Consider the following 14,118-nt stretch of genomic DNA (forward strand, 5'->3'; position numbering starts at 1 on the left):
GGCTTTGGAAGTTGCTGTCTTTTCTCAAGGCGATATGTAAGGAGTGAGGTCCATGAGAGAAATGGTGGCTGGAATAGTTGCTGTTCTGTAGAGGCCTTCATTTTGTGTCTTGCTCTTGGAATATAATTGACTACATCAGTAATTCAGCTAAAACTCCTTTTTAAATCCAAAGGGCATGAACAATTATACAGTTACTTTAAATTAATGTTCTAAAATACTGTAACAAATACCAAATAAGTAGCATTGCCATCTAATATATTAATGACCACATGCAAACAGTAGTTACAGCTGCAAGCATTTGATCAGAATACTCACAAGTGGGCTAGCAAGAGAGGCCATCAGATCAGCTAACATTTGCAAAGAACCTCTGTGTTGCTCTATATTATTCCCTTAGATTTCTCCTTACATTATCTTATCAGATCTATCCTGAAATGTCCATATATGTCTATCTTATTTCCAGAACTTTCTTTGCTTACCCTTAGTCTATTCTTAATGGGTTTTCCTAGATGTACTGGAGTTAAGTGGTTAGCATTCTAGTCTTCTTGCTATTGCTTACCATCTTTCCTCCTATACTAGCATATCTATGTAGTTCCTTTCCTCTATAAAGACTTTGCACTTTCCACTCTAAGATTAGCACTTCAACTGTCTTTGTCTCTGGTTAAACCATGGATTCTTGGGGGGTTTTGTGTAAAAATGTATTCAAAGATATTATAATCTATTATATCCTTAACATGTTACATTATCTGTACAGTTCCCTTCCAAATCTCATGAGAAGGGGCCTCCATTGTATGGAGATATTATGATTTTCTTTGTATAATTAATTAGATCGTAATGAAGCCACAAGTGGTGAATATCATTTCCAATACAGACTGGGGAATGACTGGCCACACTGCAGAACTGCAGAAAAGGACTTGAGGGTTACAGTGGACTGTAAACTGAATGAGCCACAGGCATGCTCCTGATATAAAAAAGCCAATAGCATTTGGGTTAACAAGAGTGTCACTTGCAAATCAAGGGAAATTATCCTTCCACTCTATTCAACACTATCTGGAGAACTGTGTGCAGTTTTGGGCCCTACACTTCAAGAAAGCTGTGGTCAGATTAGAAGAAATCCACCAGAAAGCAACAAAAATTATTAGAAGTTTGGTAAACATGATTTATGAAGAAAGGCTGAAGCAATTAGTGTTATTAAGTCTAGAGAACAGAAGATTGAGTGGGGAGGTTTGACAAGTCTTCAAATGCCTGAAGAATTATGTGGAGAATGGAGGCAGACTATTCTCTGCATCCACAGGGAAGAGAATAAGAAGCAATCATCTTAAATTGCAGTCAGGGAAATTTAGATTGGACTTTAGGAAAAACATACTTACTGTAATAGTTAGGCATTGAAAGATGCTACCAAGTGTACTTATGCAGCCTCCATCCTTGGAAGTTTTTAGGAGCAAGCTTAACCGGTACTTGACAAGGGTGCTTCTGCCTTGAGCAAGGAGCTGAACTACGTGTGGCCTCATGAGGTCCCTTCTTACCCTACTTTCCTACAATTTGCTACTACTTTCTTGTGTTGAAGATAATGTGCTGCCTTTCCACGTTCTGGTTTCTGAATGTTATAAGAAAATAACTCTTGAACTTACTTCTCAGTAGGAGAACTTTTCATTGAGGAATACTTGTTTTAAAACAGAATGAACCTGAAGGGCTTTGTGGATGGGGGAAAGCAGTGAATATGATATTTCCCCATTAGCCAGGCTTTTGACCCTGTCTTACATGACATTCTTTTAAGTAAACTAAGGAAATACACTGAAACTACTGTAAAGTGGGGGCACTAGTTGGATAATCATGCTTGAAGGGTAGTTGCCAATAGCTCACTTGTCTAACTGGGTGGAGCTATCTAGTGGGGTACCCCAGGTGTCTGTCATGGGTCTGATGCTATTCAGTGTCTTCATTAATGAACTGCTTGCTGGAACCGAGTGCACACTTAGTAAATTTTCATATAGTGCCGATGCATGGGGTAGCAGACACTTTGGAGGATAGACTTAGGATTCAAAATTACCTTGATAAATTAGAGAAATAATCCATAATAAACTGGATGAAACTGAATAAGGACTAGGGCAAAGTACTGCACTTAGGATGGAATACTCAAATGCACAAATACAACAGAGTACAATTGGATTGAATTCATTAAATTAGAGTAATCAAACATCAGAAATATCATTATATCATAGGGTCCAAGCAGAACATTTTCTATAAAAAAAAAAAACAAAAAAAAACCTCATGTCTCATCCATCCCTTTAATATTAATGCATCCCAAGACCGGAAGGGGCTGTTGTGATCATCCAGTCAAACCTCCTGCATAACACACACCGTAGGGGTTTTGCCATGACTTCTGCATCAAGTCCACAAGCTCTGATGAACAGTAGCAGAGCTTTTAGGCATGCCGTTTTGGTTTAAAGGTTTCAGGTGATGGAATAGTCACCTTGTCCCTAGTTAAGCTGTCCCAGTAATTAACTACTTGCTGTTAACAGTTTCCGCTGAATTTCTACTCTGAATTTGTCTAGCTTCAGCTTCTATCAATTCATTGTTGTCATGCTTCCTTTTGCTGGATTAAAGTCATCACTAACCTAATATCTCCTCCTCAGATAGGCACTTGTAGGCTGATAGTCACCTCTTCATCCTCTCTGGTAAATTAAATAAACGAAAGCTCTTTAGTCTCATGTTTCAGTGTTTTCTGTTAACATTGAATTTTCTTGTAGTTCTTAACGCTTTCCAGTTTTTCATCATCCTTTTTCAAGTGTTTAGAATTGGAAGAGGCCTCAATGTCCAGAAATAGGTTTGCTTATGCCATATACATAAAATGTAACGTCATCACCCTACTTATACTCCCCTGGTATAGGTCTGGTAAATCACATTTGTCTATTATGCTGTGACATTTCTGTTAGGGTATGTGACAGGGGTGCCACTTTCGGAGCCTCTCCGGACATGCGGCTCCGCCCCCCTGTAATGGGCCGACCGACCACCTACTCTCGCCTGCCATGCCTTGATCTTATTTATAAACGATAGATAATTGGAATTAGCGGGAAGCTGCCCATTCGTGTGCACCCCGATGATGGGGGGGGGGGCGCTGTCTGTGGCTCCTTTTCCTCCCCTGCACCGCAGCCCAAGCCTCATCAATGGTGCTGGAGTAATCTGTCCTGGGCCATGTTATTAGGCCACAGCCCGTTGTCTGCCTTCGGGGCCCCTTGCCACCCCTCCTCACCCCGAGCTCCTCACTACCCCCCTAACTCCGGGGCTCCTCACTGCCCCCCCCCGGCTCCAGGGCTCCTCACTGGTGCCCCTCTCCGGTGCCTCTGGGCTTGCTGCGCAACCTGCGTCCCTTTACCGGCGCCTCTGGGCTGGTCATGCACCTGGCAACGCCCCCGCTGGGCCCTGTTTTGCGCTTCCCACGCTCCTCGTCCTCTCTGGGGCCTCTCGCCCCCTCCGGGCTTCCTGCCCTCTCTGGGCCTATGCTGCTCCTCTTGTGCTTGTGCCGCACGCCCTCTAGACCTGTACTGCGCTTCCTGCAATTCTCGCCCCCTCTGAGGCCTGTGCCGTGCTTCTCGCGCTTGTGCCGTGCTTCCCGCACTCCCTCGCCCTCTCAGGGCCTGTGCCGCGCTTCTCGCACTCCCTCGCCCTCTCAGGGCCTGTGCCGCGCTTCTCGCACTCCCTCGCCCTCTCAGGGCCTGTGCCGCGCTTCTCACCCTCTCGGACCTATACCATGCCTCTCGCGCTCCCTCACCCTCTCGGGGCCTATGCCGCGCCTCTCGCCCTCCCGGGCCTATGCCGCGCCTCTCGCCCTCCCTCGCCCTCTCGGGGCCTATGCCGCGCTTCCCGTGCTCAGGTGGCCCGTAGCCATGCCTGGCCCCCTGACCCTTCCTCTGGGTCGTGCACCGTACTGGGCAATCGCTCTTGCGGGCTGGGGTCCCAACCCCACATGCCAAGCACTTCTCCAGCACTCTCCCGCCGTGCCCACTGTGACACCAAACACCGTGCTGTCCTGACACCGCTCACTGTGCCCCTAATGGGCACCAGGAACCCCCAAACTACTGGGGAGCCCCTGCGAGGCCTCCTCACTCCCCTACAGCCTCACCCGGTCCTCCGGTATAACCATAACTACACCATGAGCCAAACGGCTATAACACAAACACAAGAAGCCTCCTGGCTTGTAACCCAAAGTCCACACTCACTCAGCTCTTCACCAGACCCCATCTCATCATGCGGCCAGTCAGGGCAGCCAGGCTGTAACCCTGGACTCTGTCTGATCAGCTCTCCCCCCAAGCTCCTGCTCCTGCAGCTGCCAGGAGGGAACTGGCCCTGGCCTTAGCCTTCTCTGTTTATAAAGGCCAGGCCCTGCCCCCTGGTGGTCAGCTGACCCACTCTGTTACCATGGTAACTCTCACCTGCTGCCCTGCTGAGTGGCAGCTTAGCCCATTCACTACCATTCAGTAGCAGGCGCCCTAGTGCCCTGCTACAGAGTAACAATATGGATTTTGGATGTTGGGGTAACGATATGGAATTTGGGCAGTACTGAGTGTGCAGCTGACTGAAGGCTTTTTCCTGTGTCTCAGCAAAAAGCTGGTGGTCACAAGGCTAGCTGATGTATTAAAAGCAACTAACTTGGCTAATGCTAAAGTAAGCAGATTCTTAACAAAAGGATAGGGTTTAAAGTGCATAATGTGTTAAGCAACTAGTGTCAGGAGACAAAAGCAAAGATACAGCCTTGGAGATGGAGAAGTCAGCAAGAAAACCAGCAAGAATCATCGAGAAAACTGCAAAATGACCAAAAGAAGATAGGGGTCAAAAGTTTTATGCATGCGCTCTTAGCAGAGAGGCATGTAAATGAATGAAATGCATAGGCAATACTATGCTAAGGAAACAAACAGTAAACAGAGGTGGAACTTGAGATGGGAGGAGAAACGGGTGGAACCAGAGGTGGAACAAGGCAGGGTAAATGTTGATACGTATGAACCAAGGTATAACTATTGGAAAAAACTGTTGTTCAGTGCAGCTCCCCATATTCTGTCAGTGTGGGAGCTAGTCCGAAGCTGTCTCCATTCTGAATAAAGCTGTTGCGTGCTGGTGTTTGCTCCCTGCTCTGCTCTGGATAATGAGCAACAGGATTCATGAGTAATTGGACTGTCATCTCCCTAGTTGTTGGGCACCGCATGGAATTGGGGTCTAACAATTTCAACAGGAGCTGATAACGAGTTGCATGTCCCATTTGACTGCCTAAATCCATTTCAGAGTCACAGGTTTTGCATTTTTAATTCTTGCTTTGTATTTTGCTATATTCTTCTTTTTCACTGTCGTCATGTCTCCAGTCCAACCTTTCTATATGGTCTGATCCCAGTATTTTGCACAGGCCACTGCTTCTGGTGTTAGTGTTGCCATATCTTTTAGGCTGCATTGTGGTGCTACTGGGCATCGCAGGAGATGATCCATGGTTTGTTTCTCCTGATAAACATATTGATTGGTTGCAAAGTGGCCTCATGATTTCATGAGAGAGTTGCATCTGCTGAGACCACTCTCAGCATGTTCAGGCTCTGCCATGCATACCATTTATAGTTGGAGCTGGATGCTAACACTTCACTAGGGCTAATTCCTAACCGACTCCATTCAACAGCTTTGTCGCCTAGTTTCTCCCATTCTTCTTGCCAGAGGGTAGTTCTGGCTGATTCTGGTGATATGGTCATATGCAAATTTTACCACCAGTAATTTCATACTTTCATCCAGACCAGTGATAATGGTATTGAATAACATTAGCTACAGGCTAGACAGGCAGGCTATGGAATATCCTTTTTTGCAGTATGTACTACTGTTGTTGTATATACATACTTACGAGTTTGAGCTCAAAGACTTTTTGGCCAGCAGTAGCAATACAACATGCATATCTCTTGAGCGTCTTGTGGTGTTCTACAGCAGTTAGACAGCAAGCACCTCAAACTGCCACAAATACTTTAGTCTCATCTAGTTGCATGTTGGCAACCTTGTTTCTATGAGGTCCAGAAATGACCTTTTTGGTTACTTGGATTCAAATATTGTCCCTCCTGCAGTGGGGACAAACCACCAAACAATGGACACTTGAAGTGCCTCTGTAGTCTGGGGATACTCTTTCCCAGTAAAAGACTTTATCTCCCAAGTTTAAAGAGATAAAGAGCGGAAGGAGACAAAGCTCTCAATTTACTTCCTGGCATCAGGAAAGGCTGGCGCCAGACCTCTTATTCCCTGGGTATGCCTCCCAGGATGTGGCAGGCATGAGTTATTTTCTCTGCAGAACACCTCCATCCACTACAAAAAAACACACAAGAAATCCTTATTTGATGAAAGGGCAGAGGTGTTTCCAGGGACAGATCCCCCATGTAGAGTTTCTCTCAGAAGAGATCTTCTCCTCCACATTGTCCCCACAGAAAGACTTTGTGGCCTGGAGCAGGTTCTACAGCAAGCTCATATGGACTACGATGCCAGTGACATGGCACCAAAGCATTATTAGCACCAGGTCCTTGTTACAACATCTCACAAACCAAGGCTCATTTCCATCAGTTTCCTGTTCCATAGCACAACCTTCATGGAGGCCTCTTCAGAACTGAAACTGTCAGCATGGATTTTCATAGATTGTTAGGGGCTGGAAGAGACATTGTAGATCATCAGGTCCAGTCCCCCTGCATTAGGCAGGAAAAGACAACTGGGGTCAAGTGACCCCAGCGAGGTATCTGTTCAGTCTCATTTTGAAGATTTCCAAGGTAGGTGACTGCACCAGCACTGGAGGGAGTTTATTCCACAGTCTCGACACCCAGTTTTTCCTGGAATTGAGCCTGAAGCAGCCTTCCAGGAGTTTGTATTAATTGCTCCTAGTCTTCCCCAAGGGTGCCGTGGTGAACCGCTGTTCACTGAGTCCTTGATGTGTACTTCCCTGATGTAGCATTAAGCCGCTACTAAGTCCCCTCTCAGCCTTCTCTTCTGTAGGCTGAAGAGACCCAAGTCCCTCAGCCTCTCCTTTTATGGCTTGTCTTGCAAGTCCCTGATCATACGGACCCTCTCAAGTTTTTCCATGTCCTTCTTGAAGTGCAGTGTCCAGAACTGGACACAATACTCCAGCTGCAGTCTCACCAGTGCAGAGTATAGCAGGAGTATCACTTCCTTAGTTTTCCATGAGATGCAACACTTAATGCATGCCAGCATGTGTTTGCCCTTGCTGGCCACAGCATCGCGCTGCCAGCTCATGTTCATGTGATGGTCAATCACTACCCCTAGGTCCCTTTTGGCTGTGGTGCAAGTCAAATTGTCGCCACTGAGCCTGTAGATATGTTGGAGATTCTTTGCCCACCGATGGAGCACCTTACCCTTTAGCCTCATCTAGTGTTGCATTTCATCTGGTTTCAGTCCGCTGAACTCTCCAGCCTGTCCAGGTTCACCTTTATCTGCAACCTATCTTCTGCCGTGACCATGCTCCCTCACAACTTGGTATTGTCCACAGACTTGGCCAGCAAGTTTTTCACCCCCACATCCAAATCTTTGATAAAGATGTTGAAAAACGCCAGTCCAAGCAGAGACCCTTGAGGGACACCACCGGCCACTTCTCACCAGGGCAACACAGATCTGTTCACGAGAACTCTCTGGGTCCTACCATGCAGCCAGTTTTCCACCCACTGAACTGTTGAGCAGTTAAGCCCACAATCTGCCAATTTTTCCACATGGTAGATCAAAAGCCTTTTGGAAGTCTAGGTATATAATGTCAACCTTCTCTCCCAACCGCTCCCTGTCATACATAAACAGGGGCATCACTAACAGGTCCAGAGAGGTCTTGCTCCCCCTCTGTGCAGCGCTGGTCAGGCCGCAGCTGGAGTACTATGTCCAGTTCTGGGCGCTGCACTTCAAAAGGGACGTGGAGAACCTGGAGAGGATCCAGAGGAGGCCACTTTTATGGTTGGGGGCCTCCATGGCCAGCCCTGTGAGGAGAGGCTGAGGGACTTGAATCTCTTCAGTCTCCACAAGAGGAGACTGAGGGGGGATCTTGTGGCTGCCTACAACTTTATCAGGGGCCACCAGCGGGGACTCGGGGAAAGTCTGTTCACCAGGCCCCACCTTGGAGTCACCAGGAACAATGGCCACAAGCTGAGAGAGGATAGGTTTAGGTTAGATATTAGGAAGAAGTACTTCACTGTAAGGGTGGCCAGAGCCTGGAATAGGCTTCCCAGAGAGGTGGTGCTCTCACCTTCCCTGGAAATCTTCAAGAGGAGACTGGATAGGCACCTGGCTGGGGTCTTATGACCCCTCCCAGCCCCAGTGCTCCTTCCTGCCCATGGCAGGGGGTCGAACTAGATGATCTGTCTAGGTCCCTCCCGACTCATTGATTCTATGATTCTATGATTTGATTCTATGATTCCCACATCCAGGTGGTGAGAGATCTGTTCATAGAAAGAGATGAAATTGATAAGACAAGACCTACCTGCAATGAAGCCATGCTGGCTGTCATTCAGAATCTTACCCTCAATGACCGTATCGCACATAGATTCTTTAATGAGCCTTTTCAGGATTTTCCCTGGGATGGAGGTTAGGCTGATTGGCGTATAGTTCCCTGGGTCTTCCCTCTTCCCCTTCTTGAAGACGGTCACAATGTTGACCCTCTTCCAATCCTCAGGGCTCTCCCCTGTGCGCCATGATTTCTGAAAGAGTTTTGCCAGGTGTTCTGCAGTGACCTCAGCCAGCTCCATCAGTAATCTCAGGTGAAGTCCATCTGGTCCTGCTGACTTACAAATGTCTAGCTTTTATAGTTGGTTTTGCACCAGCGCAGCATCCACAGTGGGAAGGATATCATTCCCACCATGCCCCTTGTGATCCTTATCTTGCTTGTCTTTCCCCTTAGTCCAGTGAAACACTGAAGCAAAGTGGGCGTTTAGGAGTTCAGTTTTTTCCTGAGCGTCCATTACCAGCTGTCCTGAGGTGTTAAATGGAAGCATGGGGTCCCTGCTTGTTTTCCTTCTGCTCCCTACATACCTAAAGAAGGACTTATTGTCCTTGACTTCCTTGGCTAACTTAAAATCAGTTCTCTTGGAATGACTGGCAGCAATAAGCTGCAACTAGTGCAGATCCTAATGGATATGGCACTGACACCTTGCTTGTATGCTGTGTATAAACCTACATCAGTAAGGTCCACAGAATTGGCAGGAGCCTGAATTACTGCTGTCAGGGCCATCCCTGGGGGTAGCATGAAGTGGGACGATTGCCTCAGGCCCCATGCTTTGGGGGGCCACATGGAGCTGAGCCAGCTTTGCGTCTGGCCACTCATCACCCCCTCTTCCCCCATCACCACATCCAGGCCCCACACAGGTTGCTTTGCCCTGGGCTCTGCACCCTGCTACAGTTGTCTCTGACTGCTGTTGTCCATTTTCATCTTACTGGCATTGCAAGGACCCTGGTACCTACAGCACTAGTCTTGCTTAGTGTCAGACAACAGCCGCGGTTCAGAGTCTTCTAACAGATACTCTTCTAAAGTGTTTCCCCCACATTCTTTCATTTCATTCCCACAGGGAAACTAAGGGATCATCCCAGGACAGCACTGGGGTACCTTTGGCCTAGGCCGTGGGCTGTAAGAGCACAATCTGCTAATACAGTTATGGCCATGCTGGTGCCTGTGGGCTCCCCAAGGGGAGAGAATGCCAGCTTGAAAGAGCCTGAAACGCCATGGTTTTTTGTTCACCATCCACTATCCCTCAAGCTGTCCTGCAACCTCTGCCCATTTACTTCTTCCCTGGAACATGCAGGCCTGTCCAAAACTAAGCTCCAGTCTACAGCCTTACAAAGGCCTGTTCTCCAGACAAATCAGTGGTTATCCCCAGGGATCCTACAACTGGATACATTTGAGGGCTTAAAGACCTCCAGAAGGGAGTGGCAACACCTCTTCTAGAGGAGGTCAGAGAAGCAACCTACCAGCTAGTGGAAATCCTCTACTCTGTTCCTATAGGGAAAATAGTATTGCCCATAAATAAGACATATATCCAGCCACAGAAGGTCAAACCTCATGCAAGGTGGGCAAGAATTCTCCACTCTCCCCTGAAGGGTCACAATCCTTCTTACCATCTGTTGTCATCATCTTTATGTGTCCTAAGTATCAGGCTCCTCAAGTTTACAATTTAGGGATGTTAGCTATGAGATCAAAATGTCCAATTTCTAACTGCTTCAAAGATAAGCTACTACCAAATGTGTGAGAGGAATTAGGCTTTTCATGACAGAGGGTCAGGTGGTAGCTAAAGCCCATTGCCAGCAGCCGTAGAGGCAGTAAACAGGGCTTCCCACTTGGTGATAATGTAGAAGAGTTCACTCTGTCTGCAGGATCTGTCTTCCCTTGGGAAGTTTAGGCCACTGTGGCAATCTGTCTCAATGTTTCAGTTATCTGAGTCTACTCCAATTGCAGTTGTTTTGACAGGACTGTTTGGAGATTCCCAAAAAGATTCAACCCCTCAGTGTTTGAGAGCCTGTCTGACCTCCTTGAGTCATACTTGGTCTTATATCACTGTGGATGGCAGCTGTCTGGTTGCATTTGCTCAGTGCCTGCTCCTACCCCTGACCCTCATCCATCTTCAGGGGCTCTTTCACTAGATCCTTTCCCTTCCTTTGCAGGAGCAATAAGGTATATTCCCCTCCAACATTTGGGAAGAGGGTATTTCACTAATTGCTCTCTGAGCTCCAAAATGAAAGGAAGATAGTGACCACATATGGACTTCAGATGCTGAACACATGCATATGCAAGCTGAAATTCAGGATAATTACACTTGCCTCGGTAATCCTCTCCTGGACTCGAGACTGGTTCACTTTTATTGACTTCCAGGATGTATTTTTCTGCATATGCATACTGTCATCATATAAGCAAGTGCCACTTGTAGGAGCTCAGAATCCATTTTGCACTTTACCTCTTCCAGAGCCTCACCCTAAAAGTAAATCAGCACCAGTCAAACTCCACCCCTTTGAAGATTTGAATTCTCGTGGCAGTTGCAAGATTACAGATTCTAAAAAGGGCTTACCAGCTAATGAAGAGTCTGCCTTGTAGAAGGAGACTAAAAAAAGTTTGTTAAAATTAGCTTTCCCGAAGAGGTAATGTGGAGAAAAAAAGATAGCAAATTTTATGAAGGAGGTTGATCACCTTGCTCATAGAATCATAGATTCGTAGAAGTCGAGTCGGAAGGGACCTTGTAGATCTTCAAGTCCGACCCCCTGCCTGGGCAGGAGAACAAACTGGGCTCAAATGATCCCAGCTAGGTAGGCATCAAGCCTCTTCAGGGTAGGAGCCATCACCACTTCCCTTGGAACTTGGTTCCAGATCCTAGCTGCCCTGACTATGAAGTAGTTCTTCCGGATGTCTAATCTAAACCTCCTCTCCAACAACTTGTGGCTGTTATTCCTTGTTATGCGGGGGGGTAGTAGGGGAAACAAGGTCCCTCCCAAACCCTTCTGGTCCCCACAGTAAGTTTATAGACTGTCACCAGGTCCCCCCTCAGCCTTCTCTTGTGAAGGCTGAACAGGTTCAGGTCCCACAGTCTCTCATTGTAGGGTCTGCCCTGTTGTCCCCGGATCATGCGGGTAGCCCTCCTCTGGACCCTCTCAATGTTGTCCACATCCCTCCTGAAGTGTGGCACACAGAACTGGACACAGTACTCCAGCTGTGGCCTGACCAGTGTTGCATAGAGGGGGAGGATCACCTCCTTGGCCCTGCTTGAGATGCACCTGTGGATGCACGACAAGGTCCAGTTAGTCCTGCCAACCGTGACCTCGCATTGTTGGCCCATGTTCATCTTGGAGTCAGTAATGACTCCAAGATCCCTTTCTGCCTCCGTGCTCTCAAGAAGGGAGTTTCCCATCTTATAAGCATGCTGCAGTATTGAAGCGCATCCTGTTTTTGTTAGCCCACCCCTGTAACCTATCCAGGTCTTGCTGCAGTCTTTCCCTCCCTACTAGCATGCTCACCTCACCCCAAATTTTGGTATCATCAGTGAATTTAAACAGGTTTCTTTTCACTCCGTCATCCAAATTGCTGATAAAGAGATTGAACAGTGCAGGCCCAAGGACTGAGCCCTGGGGGACTCCACTGCCCACTTCTCCCCGGGTCAAATATGACCCTACCGCCACCACACTCTGAGTACGACCCTTGAGCCAATCTGCAATCCATCTGACTGTGTAGGCATCAATGCCACAGTCGCCTAGTTTTTTAATGAGGATGGGGTGGGAGACGATGTCAAAGGCCTTGCTGAAGTTCAGAAAGACTATGTCCATGGCAACACCTGCATCCAATGCTTTTGTGACCTGATCATAAAAGGCAATTGGGTTGGTCTGACATGACCTCCCCCTAATGAAACCGTGCTGGTTGCCTTTGAGCATCATCTCTGAGGCTGGCCCATCACAGATGTGCTCTATGATGATCTTCTCAAAGAGTTTCCCTAGGATTGAGGTAAGACTGACGGGCCTATAGTTGCCCGGGTTCTCCCTCCTCCCTTTTTTAAAGATGGGGACCACGTTGGCTATCTTCCAATCATCTGGCACCTGGCCCGAGCACCATGAGCACTCGTAAAGCCGTGCCAAGGGCCCTGCAATAACCCCTGCTAGCTCCCTCAACACCCTGGGGTGAATAGCATGTGAACCCACTGATTTGATGCCAGCCCCTCCAGAAGCTCTCTAACCCAGTCCTCCCCAACCTGAGGTCTGGAGGCGTTCCCCTCAAGTCTCTTGCATCATGGTGGGGAAGTCCCAGTCCCTGGGGAAGTCCCAGTCCCTGCACAAGAAAACGGAGGTGAAGAATTGGTTAAAGAGGTCTGCTTTCTCTGGCGCAACCACCAGATTGCCAGGAGGATCTTGCAGGGGACCCACATTTCCCAGTGCTTTCTTCATCCTCCCTATACATTTGAAAAAGGACTTTTTGTTATCTTTGATTTTGGACGCAAGTCCTAGCTCTATGTCCACTTTAGCTTTCCTGACAGATCCCCTACAGGCCTGAGCAGAGGAGGTATACTCCTCTTTGGAGATAAAACTGGTGGAAGGAGGGTGCTATGCTGCCTTTTTGGCAATTAGGCATTCCCGGACACCCTTGGTGAGCCAGGGGGGCTTTCAGGCACTTCTGCCCCCCCTTGTTTCTTGTTGGGATGGTCACCCCTTGGGCCCTGAGTATCATCTCCTTAAGGAACGACCACTCACCTTGGGCACTGCATTCCCCTGCTCTCGAGAACCCCAGTGCCTCTCCCACTAATCTCAGCTTGTTGAAGTTGGCCCTCTTGAAGTCGAGGGCTACCGCCTTACTGCAGCCCCTTGACACCCTGCACTGGATTGTGAATTCCAGCAAGCGATGATCGCTATCACCCAGGTGGTCAAGGACCTGGAGGCCCCTTACCAGGTCGTTGCCTGTGGCCAGGACCATGTCCAACAGGGCATTTCCTCTGGTGGGACCGTGCATCTACACACCTCCTGAATTAAGTGGAGGTCCTGTATCTCGGCCAGGAACCTCCTGGAACAGTCCAACCTAGCTGACTGTTCCTCCCAGCAAATGTCCAGGTAATTTAAATCACCTATGACAACTACATCCCTTGCTTAAGTGCCTCTGCAAGCTGGCCCAAAAATTCCCGGTCCAGCTCCTCCCCTTGGCTGGGGGGTCTGTAGTAGACCCCCACCATTAGATCCCTCTCCCCACGGCCCCCTTGTATCTTGACACACAGCACTTCTGCTTGCCCCTCTGACCCCATTTTGCTGGCAGAGGATGTGTATTCCTCCTTGACATAGAGCGCCACACCCCCACCTTTCCTTCCTTCTCTATCCCGCCTGAAAAGCCTATAGCCCCTAATGCTAACTGCCCAGTCGTGGGATGAATCCCACCAAGTTTCTGTAAACCCTGTTATGTCTAGGTCTAAACTGGCTGTTCTGAGGGCGAGTTCCTCCTGTTTATTCCCCATACTACAAGCATTGGTATATAGGCATTTAAGGCCCTGCCTAGCTGCGTGTGCCGCCCCCGCCCCCCCAATTTGAGAGACTGTCTGGGCCCCTGTTTCTTACCTAGGCACTCCTTGCATTTGTCACCTGTCTTGCTCAGGTGGTGTCTCCTTGTCTTCCTGTGGC

General features: G+C 48.1%; 1 protein-coding gene across 3 annotated transcripts in view; it reads left to right on the forward strand.

Moving 5' to 3' along the window:
• The window catches only part of CFAP57 (cilia and flagella associated protein 57), a 110,947-nt gene that overhangs the window by 84,177 nt on the left and 12,652 nt on the right, over nt 1-14,118 (forward strand). The window lies entirely within an intron of this gene.

The sequence above is a fragment of the Crocodylus siamensis genome, chromosome 5 (genome assembly GCF_052110815.1).
Source record: "Crocodylus siamensis isolate JL-2025a chromosome 5, ASM5211081v1, whole genome shotgun sequence".
Lineage (NCBI taxonomy): Eukaryota > Metazoa > Chordata > Crocodylia > Crocodylidae > Crocodylus > Crocodylus siamensis.